This window comes from Cornus florida, unplaced genomic scaffold (genome assembly GCF_030987335.1).
Source record: "Cornus florida cultivar Cherokee Brave unplaced genomic scaffold, ASM3098733v1 CherokeeBrave_3.0.0_Hap2_Chr10, whole genome shotgun sequence".
Classification (NCBI taxonomy): domain Eukaryota; kingdom Viridiplantae; phylum Streptophyta; class Magnoliopsida; order Cornales; family Cornaceae; genus Cornus; species Cornus florida.
This window is the reverse complement of record NW_026775580.1, coordinates 91,445,473-91,460,932: the sequence shown is the minus strand read 5'-3', so window position 1 is coordinate 91,460,932 and position 15,460 is coordinate 91,445,473.

Sequence of the window (15,460 nt, the reverse complement as noted above, 5' to 3'; positions counted from 1 at the left end):
TCACTGGCATAAATAAAATTAAACTAAATAAAGGAATAAGATCAGAGAGAGAAGATTTTAGGGATTGACTTCACCACAAACCTCATATTATGGTCAACTATTCAACCTTGGCATTTCAACACTTATGTATAATATGGAATTAAACTCAATAACATTTGTTTAATTCAGATTTAATTAAAATGTTTCATGAATTTCAATTAATAATAACCTATCTTCAGTTGGCACGAATTATCTACCTACTTAGTTCTAACTAATGATATAGTATAACTCGTCTTCCCTGTGCATAAACTATAAAAATATTCATTAATGAAAACGTTTGAACACTGTTGCATGATCTCTATTCTTATTGTCCGAGAAGCCCTTAGCCACCAATCTCGTACGCTAAGAATAGGTTGAATATAATTAATGAACAATTAAATCTAAGACAAGGTATTAATCATTCAAAAATCATGTACTTTATTAAAAACCAATTGATCTAAGTCAATTGCCCATAATCATGTAATCAAAATACATAAAGAGTTAAATTCCCAAATTATAGAACAATCAAACCATAATATTCAGATTCGGGTCACATCAATGCCCTAAGAGGAGATTTAGCAACTCATGACGACGCAAGATATCATCTGTGTTGTTGTGGTCTTCATCATCATGGACTGCACTTCTCTTTTAAGGATCTTCACCTTCAATGCTTCAGAACAACTTCCAAAAACCCTAAAAGCCGCCAGAATAATGAAAACTAAAACTAGAGAACAAAAGATAATTTTTGTGGCCTTATGCATCCTTTTATATAAGCAACTGACTTATAACAAGGAGTGGATGGTCTTTAGGTCTTCTGGGGTCATCTAAGCTCGTTTGGGACGAATTAGGACTCAATATAATTAATCCCGCAACTTTAAAGTATGTCTTAACATCAAAGGCTCGAGTAGAGCTTGCTAGCTTCTGCTCGAACCTTTTGGCATGTGCTCGAGCCTTTTGACTTATACTTGAGCAGGAATTCCATACTTAGCTAGTATTCTTCAAATAATTTCTGAAGCGTCTTTTTTATCAACACTTAGAAAATTTTTGGATAATTTATTCACGGTGCTCGATCACCTTGACTTGGTGCTTGAGCTTTGGGACTTCTACTCAAGCTTTTTGAATTATGCTCGAGCTTTTTGGTTTCTGCTCGAGGTCTGGCAACATGGATCTTCCGAAGCATCTTTTCATATTCGGATGGAGTTTGTGCTCGATCCCTTTTTGCAAAGGCTCGAGTGATGAGTTCACATTTTATACATTCTTTATCCCCAAATTTATTTTAGTTAGTATTTTATTTTTATTTATTTTAATTAATTAGTTGATTTTTATATTTATTTGTTTTATTTGTAATGTTCACCAAAAAGAAGAAATATAGATAAGTTATAGAAAGAAATTGGTGAACAATAAGAAATGTGGCTGCAGAGCACAAGAGTATACATATATTTTTAGCCAACATTCTATACAAGGAGTAGCCTAGCAAAGATGGTTAAGTCCTTAGCTAATTCAACTAGAGGTCTATGGTTCAATCCCTCTAAGATTTTATGCAAAATATATACAAATATTTTGGTTAACATCTCAGTCAGCGCCTCGTCATCTGTCCACATCAGTGCCATATCATCACGTGGGCCAGACACCTACCACCTCATCATCGACCCCGTCATGTCATCGTCCAAGTCCCGCCTTGCATGTCACTGGTCTGCCTCCGCCACTTCAGATCAGAACATATATTAATGGATCATACTCTAGGAAAGTTGGTAGTATTTGCAAAGATATGCTTAAGGATCCAAGGTTCAAACCTTGGCATCGACGTATTTTCTTTTAGTAAAAAAAAGAGAAAAGCGGAGATTAGGAATCCGCGTGGGTATCAAATAAGAGAGAAACAAGGAATGGTGGATGATGAAAGAATGAAAAGAATATTGGGGAAAGAGAAATTCATCTATTTAAAAGCCTAGCAGAGGAAGACTAAAAGTAGTTTTTGGATTCGGACAGAAGAGAACGGACCTCCCTGGAGCAGAAAAGGGGCACTTGCCCCTTCAGTTTGTTTATGTGTTTTATTTTTAGTTGTTTTATTTCCTTTATTTTTCATGTTTGTTCTATGTATATGGAATTGATGCAACTATAATCAAATAATGATTATCTGATTGTGTTTATAATTAGGAGAACTTATTCATATGCGTGATAGTTGCATAATCTAAATGGAAAACATATCTTGAGTAAGCTCAAAATCATTCTTACAGTAACAATGAGAATGATGATTGTGCAGTGGTTTTCATGGCATGTTTTATGGATATTTGGATAGTCCATGCTTAGGGAAAATGGACCATACTACACCCTTAGTGTAATGTAGTTAGGCAGATTGTGAAGGCCCAAGTTTTGTAACCCAGTGCGTCAGTAATGACCCAAAAGTTGACCCAGTAACGGGTCCAAAATATGGAAGCAAAAGATAAAACCAAAGTCTCTAGAGATATAAATCATCCCTAAGACACCAATGTGACATTCCATGAAAAAGAGCAAATGAGAGTCAAAACGGGCAAAAATCCATTCATCAAGGGGCAAAATGGTCAATTTACAAATAAAAAGGGAGATTTAACTCTAAGCAAGTCAAATGAGGTCCACACAACCTAAACTAATCATTTCAAAACATTTCAGGAAGTTCTAAAAACGTTGGCCAAGAATCCCACAAGACTCTCATTCCTGGTTTAAACAAAATCTGACACTATCTCACTAAAATATAAATAACTCCCATTGTAATTTGAATCTGAGAATGGAATTGATACCATTGGAAAGTTGACTCAAAATCCTTGAATTTAGGCTCAAGAATTACCCCATTTGGATTATAAATGAAGAAGTTATGACCGTTTGAAGTCAGAGGAACAAAGCTGATACAAAACGAAAGGGCAGCTGTGTGTGTGCTATTTAGGTCGACTGAAATGGCCATTTAGGTCGACCGAAATGGACCCAGAATCACCAAAATTCAAAAAAAATGAAGGAAAATCACTTAGGTCGACCAAAATGAAGAACCAAATAGTGCGAAAGTTATAAGAAAATGAGTTTTTACTGTTCAAATGAATCCCAAAAGCCATCGATCGACCAAAATGACCTTTCGATCGGCCGAAATGACTCGAAAAAGTGCTGAAAGATCTGTCATACACCAAAAATGTTAAGGCTTAACCCAAGCCTCAATTCCCTTCATGAATTGGTCCAAAAACAAATCTTTAAAGCTGTAAATGCATGCCAACAAATGTAATTTACATATTGAAATGTGTTACAATGGCCCATGGCCTCATTACATATCTTTTACTCCAAATCACATGCCAAATCCCCAAAGTTAGAAAAATTACATTTCAAAGGCAAAACTTAAAATTTAAATGCATACACTTGAACTTTAAAATTTGTGACCCTTGGCCTTATGTCATACATATCAAATAGGTTCTAAATAGTGCATCTAAGTACACTTTACATACCATAAAGCAAAAAGGGCATATTGAACCTAGCTAACCATTACAACTTCAAAACTAAAACTCCAACATGCTAACATTTGCATGTGAACAAGAATACATTCAAATGAACTTCAATTCAATGACATAACCTAGGGATATTATGCATCCCGAATTAAGGTATCTGTACCTGGAAAAAAAAAAAAAAAATCGATTACTTTGGAGTGAGTAACATAAAGCTACTCGTAAAAGACGAACATGCAAAGATCTAACGTTTCATAAATTTATTAAGTTGATAATATCAATTCATACGGTTATGCCACCTAACGCCTATGTTAAATATGAGACTCAAGGAGCATCCTAAGCTACCTTAGATCATTTATAGCATAAACCACACCATTCATACAATTTAAACGACATAGAAGCATGCAGTACAACGTAACAAGATATTCGATATACAAATATACAAAACACAAGTATAGTAGGTAAAAATGAACTATCATACACCAAAACACAAGTTAAAAGTAATCAACTATATCCATAATGTTTAACCAACATTGGAACTCCCAACACAACGTAATAAAATATAAACCACAAAGTTATCAATTTGGAATTTAAAATGCGAAATCAAACAAAAGTGGATATACTTGGACATCACACTGGATCAAACCGACAATGTGGTTACTTTAGGGTTACTAGCCCACAGGTAACCTCCCTATGTGCGCACTAGACTTGTAGGGGGACAATCCCCTGTACTAGAACTATGCCCTAGCCGTAGTCATAACAACGACGTCCCAAGTTTCCAAAATCAACAAGTTGTGCAATAACGTATATAACATCATGTATATACAAAGTAATAAACTATCTATCATGCACAACGAAATTTGGAAATACATACAATGCATGCTCTAAGTCCACAACTACTATAGTATGAAAAATGCCAAATACAAAGTGTGCAACTCATTATACAAGACAACAATATATTCAATAAAGGAACATGTTATCATGAATATAAATATAACTACAATGCTATCAAATACTCAAAACATAACCAAGTGAATATACAACAAGTCCAAGTCCATGATTTAAACATAGAAACAACTTCTAAAACAAAATTAAATCCATGGGGCAATTAGATAGAATTTAATTAAATAAAATAATTAAATTCTCTAGATTTCAAATCAATTCCAAATAGCCTCTAATTAATATATGTTAAAGGACATAGCATGGTCATCACATATATCACATCAAAAATTAAATTAAGTGATTAGAACACTTAAAATAAAATTAATTAAGCTAATTAATTAATTTCCTCTATATTTCTAAACAACTTCAAATGTCATCAAATTAACACAGGTTAAAGAACACACCAAGTCCTATTTTAATATCACATTACAACTTGATTTATTGTTAGTTACAACCATGTGAATTAAATTTTCATAAAAGAAAATTATTAAAGTCTCAATACTTAGAGGTTGTTTGTTACCTGCTTTGTTTTAGTGTTTTTGTTACAGGTTGGGTATTGTAGCTGAAAAAGTGGTTTGCAACATGTTTGGTAGTGGGCTGATTGTTTTGCACATTTGTGATACCCCTCGGATCCGAGACGTGGGTTGATCAGGCCTAAGCCCAAACCCGAGGGATATCAGTTAATTAAGTGTTTTAAAACGAACACGGATTACAAAATAATGAAGAAAATAAATAATAACGCTGAAAGAATTCTAAATTAAAAATCCTCAAACTATAATTATTAAAATCCGATAATCCCAAAACTCCATAAGTTTAACAACTCGGGAATCCATCCTTGTGGACCCCTAATAAAATCCCAAACTGAAATTGAAATAACTGAAATGAAACATAAAGCTAAACATAGAGAGTAGTCCTACGTAAACGGAGGAGTGAGTGTCTGTATCTACTCTGCACGTCCAAGCTCTAACCTTAGAACTGACAAACACCTGGAAAATAAAAAGTGCATCAGGCCCACATGCAAATTTTATTCTACTACGATCCAAATAGTAATCCGATACGCAGATACATCCTAGATAGCTCAACAATATCTATCTAGTCCATACACATATATATCCACACTAAGGGACATTCACTGGAGTACAGTATGGGTCTCAACCTGAATAGAAGGCAACATGCGAAAACGCACCCAAAGGTGGGCATGAGTACCTAGACCTAACAGGGTACACCTCGACCTACTTTAACCAGCTACGCATCCACTGCATATATGCACCCTAACCAACGAGTCTGAGACTCAAGCTCATCTCGTGGCACCATAAACATATATATAAAGTCCGTCCAAAACCAGGGTATGTCATTCAAATACTTATTAAGATGACATACAATATACAAACTAGTTAGTCAATGAACTTATTCAGTTGATATGACTTAACCACCATCCATTAATCCAGGAAGCCATTCAACTTAGTTGTAGTTGATCTGACTTAGTCACAATTAGGATTCAATATTTTTTCAATCCATTCCTTTAATCCGATAGGTTAGGTTTAAGCGTTTTGAGCTAAACCATCCCTAGTATGTCACCGTCCCATACCGGTGCATACAATCCTCTATATCCTTGTAAATTACAACACATGCATAATAAGCTAGTAATTTACAATCCAAACCATTATCCATATCATTGCAGAAAAGTATTTAAAATTTCAGCAATATAAATCCCAGCATTAATTCATGTAATTGCACTAGAGAATTTGATATTCCAACAATTAATATCTAGAGCATGCATAGTTCAAACTTTAAACATAAAATGATCTATCATGCATCAAAATATAAGATTTATAATCTTATTACAATCCATTATGTTGCCCAAAATTTAACTAAACAATTTGGTTCTTTCCATCCCTTATCAGTATGCTAAGCTGTATGCTTTTATACTGATTCATCCTTTAAATAATTTATAAAATTATTTTCAAATCCATTTTGTCCAATTCCTTAGGCCTAAGAGATGTATTATACACTCTAGAACCTTCCCCAATCCATTTAACCCATTTAATTTAATTAAAATAGGTTTTAAAACAAATCTGGGCATTTGAAACCAAAAATCCCAACTCAGCCGCCTAAGTTACAACTAAGCAGCCTAAGTTACCAACTGAGGGGGCTGAATTGCTAACCGAGGGGGCTAAATTGCTAACTGAGGGGGCTCAGTTGCGAACTAAAGGGGCTGAATTGCTAACTTAGGCGCCTCAGTTGCGAACTTAGGCGCCTCAGTTAGTGCTGGGGTCTTCTTCTTCGTCCGTTCAGCCTCTGTAAACCCTAAAACTTCATTGTTAAGGCCCCTAAGCTTCAACCTAAGTCTCATACGTCCATACTAAATTATTTTAAGTGTTTTAGTAGGCAAAGATTCAAGTTAAACTACAAACCATACACAAAGATCCAAGAAAATAATGAAATCACACACAAGTATATATAACCATAAAACTCTCAGTTTCAGTCCGTCAAGCATGCACGATTACTTCGTTTTATCATTAGTTAAACCCCTAGGGTCTAGCTAGGCATGCACAGAACACATATTAAAGGAAAAGAATTGAACAAAGACTTGCCTTAAGTTTCAGATTTGAAACTCTAAACTGTCGTCTCCTGAATTTTTCGATGAAGTTTCCGACTGTTGTTCAACCTCCGTCACTCTTGGTTTAGTCTTAGTTAAAACCCACAACCCTAGCTTCCCTCCTTGATCCCTCTCTGTAAGCTCTCAAGTTTCCACTCTCTGTTTTTTTAAAACCACAACTGTTGCTCTCTGTATTTTACTACGTATATGGGTTTTGTTTTAAAACCCTAGGTGGAACTCGTACATGTATATTTATAGGCTTAGTAATCCAACCCTAACCCTTATATAATGTGAGCCCTAATGCAACACTTAATGGGCCCAAGAATAACCTAAATTATAACCTATGTCGGCTAATACATGAAAATATAGAAAAACATAATTCTAATTTAAACCAAATTAATTAAATAAAACCAATTTTCAAATAAGGCAAATAAAACATCATAATACAATTTAATTTAAACAATTTACAATAAAACAAAACAAAACACTTTAATTAATTAATTAACACAAAATCAAATGTAAATAACCATAAAAGAAACACACGATTAAAATAACCAATAAAATAACACGCAATTAAACAATTAAATAAAAGATTAAACAATTAAATAGATGCCAGGACTATCCTTTTAAAATTAGGGGTATTACAACAGTATCAAAACATTTCACAAATTAGGCCCAAAACGTGAAATAAGAAATTGGTGTTTTTGGATGTTTCAATACTGTAGCGGGCCAAACACAACTGTAGCAGTCGAAACAAAATTAAACTACTTGCAACATTTTGGCCCACGTATAAAAGCAAAAGTTAAAATATTGTAATCCATTTGGCCCGAAATTTTCTCTCTCCTATGAAGCCCTAAGCTAGTAAGCTCTGGCGATTTTGGAGGCGACCTGCGATATGTGAAGAAGAGGGTCAATTCAAAGTAGTGTGAGCCTTTGAAACCCTAGACATTCGATTTAATGTTTTTTTAAGTGTTCTTCGGTTTTGATTTGTTCAATTTTGTCTTCGTGAACAGAGGGCGTCGATCTCTTAACTCATCAATCACCTGGAAATCACTTATCGCCTTCTTCTCTGCTTCTTCTTTGTTCGAGGTCCGTCCGCTAGAACCACCGACGCCAACGCCCTCATCGTCAATGGCAAGCTCTCCAAACTCCGAACCAACCGTGTGTTAGCCCTAGCCCTTACCATTTTCCAATGTTTTTTTATTTTTTTTTATCTTTGCTAAGTTAGTCTTGATTCTTGAAATTAGTCCAAAAGAGTTATTGAAATTAGTTCAAAAGAGTTAAAATTATTGTTTAAGTGTTAGAAATTCCTCTGTTTGGTTGCTGAGAAAATCTTTGCAATAAGATAAACAAAAAAATTTAATCTATTTATCCACTAAGTTTTTTAATCTATTTAATCCTACTTAAATAGGAGGAAACCGAATAGAATTGAAATCTTTGCAATAAGATAAATAAAGTTTTAGGATTTCTTTATCTTATTGTAAATAGAGGAAGTAGAATGAAATTGAAATATTTGTTTGCATTAATTTATATATATATATATGGTATCGTTATTGTAATATACGGGAATTTACTTTTTCTCTGGTTTTGGCTGAGAGAGAATGTTTGCAAAGAAAAGAAATTAAGTACAATTTTGATATATAGTATGTGAATCTCAAATTGACCCTTGACATTGACATAGTATATGTAACACATTGCCAAAGACATGTACTCTAATGATTGGAACATATATACATATGCAAGGTTTTTGTTTGTGTGTGTGTGAGAGAGAGAAAGTGAGTTTACATATGACCCACTGTGCCTAAATGAGATTCAAACCCTTAACCTCCACGTGGGAAGGATGAGGAGATACAACTTGAGCTTAAGACTCAATGGTGTGTTTATATTTACATTTTTAATGTTAATGAACTCAGTAACTTGGTTGGAGAAAATTTGATGTGAGAGCGAAGTGAGAAGAAAGAGAAAACAGAGTATGATATCGAATGCTTACACGTCAGTTGTTAAATCTGCTAGTGTATACCCATTATTGGGAAATTGGAAAGAGTTACAGATGGGTTTGGTAACTAATAGATTAAATAACAAATGGTGTTTAATGTATTAAACAACAAAGAAAACCTATAAGTATAATACAAATTACATAAAAACATCTAATGTGAAGAGCTTCCCTAAAAGCTTATTTCAAGGTGTAATTGAATTTCTTAAGTGAAGCATGCTTAAAGATAATTCTCATAGTGTCATTGTTGTTCGGTTGCCTTCATATCAAAAATTATTATACTGAAAATTTGTTATACAGAAGTCAAAATAATGCCATCTTTGCTACAAAATAGATTTAATGTTTTTTTCTATCAGAAACTCCATGGCTCTATTCTTATTTAGGAATTTCACGTCTTCAGAGTGAATTAAGGTCCAATAATTCTCTTGATCTTAGTCTGAAGACATTAGACAAAATGAGAAATTTAGAAGCACTAATACTTAATTTTTTTGCTAATTTGGAAATTATTTATATGAATTGTGTAGTGTAATCGAGGTAGATTTAGTGGGATAATTCACCATTTTTGGGTGCTATCGAATGGCTCTATTAGCAGGTTTGAAGAGTAATTGGGGTAGATTAAAAAACTTGTTCCTTTTGAAATTTTATTATTATTATGAACAGATTAAAGATCTAACAAAAGAGGTGTAAGATTAGGAATCATGGCATGGACCGCATAGCCAAGGTAATTAAGGGACAACACTGTGTACTAATGGAGACAAATTGAGGGCCTGTTTGAATGCCATGTAAAATATGATTGTGGCCATCCAAATTCAAGGGACAGTCAATCAGATTACCTATTGGTTCTAAGGTTGCCTTATGGGGATTTTCTTTTTTGATCTTTTAATACTTGGGGAATATATTGTCATTAGTTTCATCATTCCACCTCTAACATTATGATTTTATTCATTAATTATTTATACTTGTTCAAATTTTATGTGATTCACACATATTTAATGGCAATTTTCAAATGTTTCATAACCAATGAAAATGGAAGAGAATATTACAAAATGGTGGCATTTATCATACTTGGTATAATTCATTGTTGTCATAACTTTATGTGGACAATTGGGTAATATTGTTGTACTCCTCTTTTGCATATGGTTGTTGCTATGTAATGGGGCTGCTATGATCAAATTCATTTTGAGGTCATCTTCTCAAAATACTGAGAAAGCTTCCATACTGCAAGTTTCTAAAGATAGATGATGCATTTTGGTTGAAGAAAAGTCTTTGCTATTGTTGTGCATCAAGGATGCTATCTCAAGTTTTTCATCCTGGCATTTCCATAGCTAAAGACCTCATAAGTGGCATTCTGGATGCTGCTCAGTTGTATCATCCTTCTAATCTTCATTCTGTATTTCTAGCGTCATCCTTGTAATCAATGAGGCTAGCTCACTTGTATCACCTTTGTAATCTTCAAAAATGGCATTCTGCATTATGTATTTTCACTACTCAGTTGTATCATCTTTGTAATATTCATTTGTATAACTCACTAGATTATGCATTTTGCTCTCTCACACAGTGTTTGTAAGTGATTATTTACCTTGAGAGCTTTGTTGCCAGTATATATATTAGAATAGATGGTTATTATTTACCTTCATAGCATAGATGTTATTACCTTGGTATAATTGTAAAACAAGTGGTCGCAAATTACTGTTTCAAATACTGTCTTTGTATATTTTAACTTGTATTAATTATTGTACTTCATCACTTTAAGAAGGCTAAAAAAACAGTAAATGACTTGCAAGTTTAATAAATTTGTTGGTTGAATATTTAAGCACTTGTAAATGGCATACCCTCTATTTGACTTATGCTTGCAGTCGAGTTTTGTTTTTATTTTTAATATTGTGTCCGACTGTATAAGTAATAGGATAACAAAATTGAAGCAAGTTATTGCAAACAACTTGTAAATAGGTTATTGCAAAAATTAATATATATGTGTGTGTGTGTGTGTTTGTGTGTTCAAATTTCTCCACATCTATTAAAAATATGATGACTATTTATATAGAAATAAATTTATAAATATACTTAAATTTATAAAAACAAATTAAAAACAATGATAACCAAACATGTTTTTCTTGTTTCGGTTTTTTTTTTTTTGGTAATAATTGGAGTGATCAAACATGTTTTGTTTTCAAAATTCTTGAAACGCATGGCCTACCAAACATGTTTTGCGTGTTTCTGTTTTTGATATTTTCACAGCAAAAAATCGTTCCCAAACATGCTTCTGATTTTTTTCCAAAACACCATAAAGCAAAAACATTGTTTCTGTTTTAGCCAAAAACAAAACACCTAAAACAAAATGGACCCTTATTCAAATCTACCCAATTTAATATATGTTAATGAACATATCAAGGCTTAATTTAATACCATGCCACAATTTGATTCCAAGCTATAGACAATGTGATACCCCTCGAATCCGAGACACCGGTTGATCAGGCCCGGGCCCAAAACCCGAGGGTATCAAACAATTAATATGTAATTAAACACAGAATACAAGATGAAATAAATAATAATAATAGTAAACTGAAAGAATGCTAATTGAAAATCCTTAAAATAATATAATTATTAAAAACTGTTCAATCCCAAACTCCATAGGTTTACAACTCGGGAATCCATCCATTAGACCCCTTATTAAAATTCTCCAAAAGATACTGAAAAATAATCAAAATAAAATCCAAAACTAACATGGAGAAGATTCCTACATAATCGGAGGAATGAATAGTTGTATCTGCTTTGCACGTTCAAACTCTAACCCTAGAACTGACGAGCACCTGAAAAATAAAGAAGTGGGTCAAGCCCACATGCAAGTCCTGATCTACTACAATCCAAACAGTAATTTGATACGCAGATACATCCTAGGAAGACTCAACAATATCTAGAATAGTCCATATATGTATATAGTACACACTATAGGATGTTCACTTGTCCAAAAAGGATTGTCTCAGCCTGAATAAAGATACCATGCAAATCGCATATACTGTGGTCATGTGTATCTAGACCTACCAGGGAACAACACCTCTGTCTAGCTATCCATCCTAGGCGATATACGCACCCTAACCATGGTCATGAGACTCAAGCTCATACCACGGTACCATATAATATATATATAAAGTCCATACTCCTCCTAATACAAAATACTATCCATCTGTGTAGTGGTCTGATATATGTATAACCAAGCCATTCTGAAACCAAAGTAGGTCATTCAATTCTCAATTGATATGACACAAGTAGGTGATGGACTTAACCTATATGATTAATCCATATCTTAATCCATGTTGGATGGGACTTAGTATTTAATCTAGTCCATATCTAGTATGTCACCGTCCCATACCGGTACATACCATCCTCTAGTTAATACGGTTGATAATACAGTATTAAATAGTCATCAACCAATCCCAAAGCAAGCACAAATACAGTTTAACGTATATATAACCAATTTATGCATCCAATATAAGTATTTGAATCCCAATTACAGTCCATTAGTATGGCAAAGTAAAACTATACACTTAACTCCTCCGAATAGTGTCATAATCGATACAATTGATAACATATTTAATCATCAGTTAATCCCCACTAAGCATGCATATTATTAAACAACAGTATGCTTATAACACAGCTACAAAACATGATTTATAATTCTAAGACATGCAGAGAAACCAACTTACTAAAACAATGAGCAATTACCAATTTATGTTTAACCTTACTCCATACAGGTTTACTTTGAAACCTAGGCTAATTCCATCCCAAATTCCTAATTATAAGCTTGCTTCTCAATTCATATATAAGTCTTAAGCAGTGTATTACATCATTCAGTAGCCTTGAAACAGTTTCAGAAACTCAGTCTCAGCCAAACAGTCCATTCAAACTCAGTATGCGAAAAAACAAAAGAGAGAGAAGGCTCTGAAACTTTGAGAGCCTTCTCCATTAAAGGGGAGCCGGCTCCCCACCCTTGGGAGCCGGCTCTAGGCTATTGAGAGCTGGCTCTCAACCCTAGAGAGCCGGCTCTAGCTTTGTGGGAGGCGGTTCCCTCCTTTTGGGAGCCGTCTCTCACACCCTTAAGAGCCGTTTCCCCTTGTACTACTTTTCTTCTCCGACCCCGGTGGTTTCCCGACACTGAATACAGTTTTAATACATGTATTAAGGTTCCATCCTCATCCCAGATTGATCATAAGGCAGAATTATACAACTTAGAATTGAATTAAACATCAATTTTTAAAGCAACGATAACAAAATTCAATACTGAACTGTTAAAACAATTGAAACCGGATTTATTCAATGCTTCAATATTCTGATTAAACATGTTTAAAAGATGTAATTACAACTTAGTTTAATCCTTGGAGTCTTCCTAAGCATGCACAGAACACAAATGAAAGGGATAGAGAAGAACAGAGACTTGCCTTGAATTTCAGACTTTGAAACTCTAATTCCACAGTTTCTGTAGTCTTCCTTGAACTGCTTTGCCAATTCCCCAAGTTCACGCTCTGTTTCTTAGTAGCCCTTGGTGATACAGACGTAGCTTTATGTTTTCTAAAACCATAAACCCTAGTATGTACATGTATATATAGGCTTCAATTTACCAAACCCTATTCCAACTCTGACTATAAGTCGGCCTACGATAAATCCTAAAACCCTAAATTTAAATAAATAAAATAATTACCCCGTGAAAAATTAAACATTTAAATTAAACCAATTAAGTTAAATAAATTAAATTAAGTCAATTTAAAACAACCCATTAACATAAAAATGAAAATACTCAATTAATCAATTAAATAACAATTAAATAAAATCACAATTAATTCAAACATTCCAGCAAGCAAATAATCAATAAAATAAAATAAAATGCAATTAAACAAATAAATAAATACCAGGACTATCCTTTAAAAATTGGGGGTATCACAGACAATCATCTGAATTGAATCTTATACAAAGAAATAATTAAATTAAATTTATAGATTTAATATAAAGGCATGTATACAAGTTATATAAGTATCAATAGCATATAAGACAACAAAAATATGAACCTATAGCATCCCCTACCTCAATTTGAGATGAAAATCTCAAAAGCCACCAAACGGAAACCGCCCCGAATCCGACGATACTTTGGGGTTTTGTCAGGGATAACAAGGTGAACATTAAACACTAAAAAGGTCATACCAAAATCCAAACTTGGCTTTAAACCCGAACTCAAAAAATGGCCAAAACGGAATTCCAATCTGTTTGAATCGAAGGCCTCACCAAGGCGAACATTAAACACTAAGGCACTACGGTGTTTCACTAAAGGGATGAGGTTCAAAAGAGGAGAGAGAAGGTGGCAACCCAATGGAATCCGGTCAAGAAAGGGGAGAGAGATAAAGAAATATGACTTTTTCATTTTAGACCCCATATTTAGAGAAAAACTCAAAAAGTGTCCCGAACGGGCCCCGCCGGGTCTGAAAAAATAGAATTTGCGCAGACGCTTTCAAACGGTAAAACACTGTGAACGAAAAAGAACCGCAATGAGAAAAAATGAACAACGAAAGAAACGGCATCAAAAACTGAGTCCCGAGCAAGAGTACGTGACTCGATGAAAAGTGAAAATGAATCACATACAAGGATCCAGGTTCAAAACGAGGCATTTTGTAATAACTTTTATTAATTATACAATACTGCAAAACTGGCCCAGAATGAAAATATCTTTTAGAAGATATTTTCTTAAAAACCCCTGAAATAAATATCTTCAAAAGATATTTATGAAAAACACCCCAAGAAACAAAAATGTTTCTGATTTCATCCACGCCCCTGCGGAAAAGGAAACAACCGGCGAGCTTTTCTTCAAAAGTAAAGCTACGCGTTTCGAGGAAATCAACTGGAATGAAAACTCATGAAGTCAAAACTTAACTCCAAACATGAAAAGTAAGGTTGTTCCAACAAAGTGACAAATGGGAAAAAGACGAAAAGTGAATAGTGTCCAAAAAAATGAAAATGTGGAAATGACTCGGTTCTTAACGGAAATTGTCAATCCAAAGGAAAGAGTCTCGGAAACCATTCCCAAGCTCTCAAGTCAACACTAAGTGACAAGAAACTGAACTCAGAAAAGAAAAGATCAACGGAAAAAAAAAAATATCCGTAAAAATCTGAGAAAAAGGAAAGGAATGAAAATGACTAGGTTATTACAACCTTCCCACCTTAAAGGGATTTAGTCCCCGAAATCCGGCCCAGACAAAACAAAAGGCGAAACCAAGATAACTATGGAGTACATCTTCGAGTATCCCACACAACATGCTACGAAAGCAATCCCAGAACTAAAAGACAACATACAAACCTATTCGCACCCACGTGCTCATGACAGGACAACCTCTCAAAAGAAAAGTGACCACACGGCCACACGACAAGTCGAAACTCATACATAGAACCCAAGGTCTGACAAAGGAA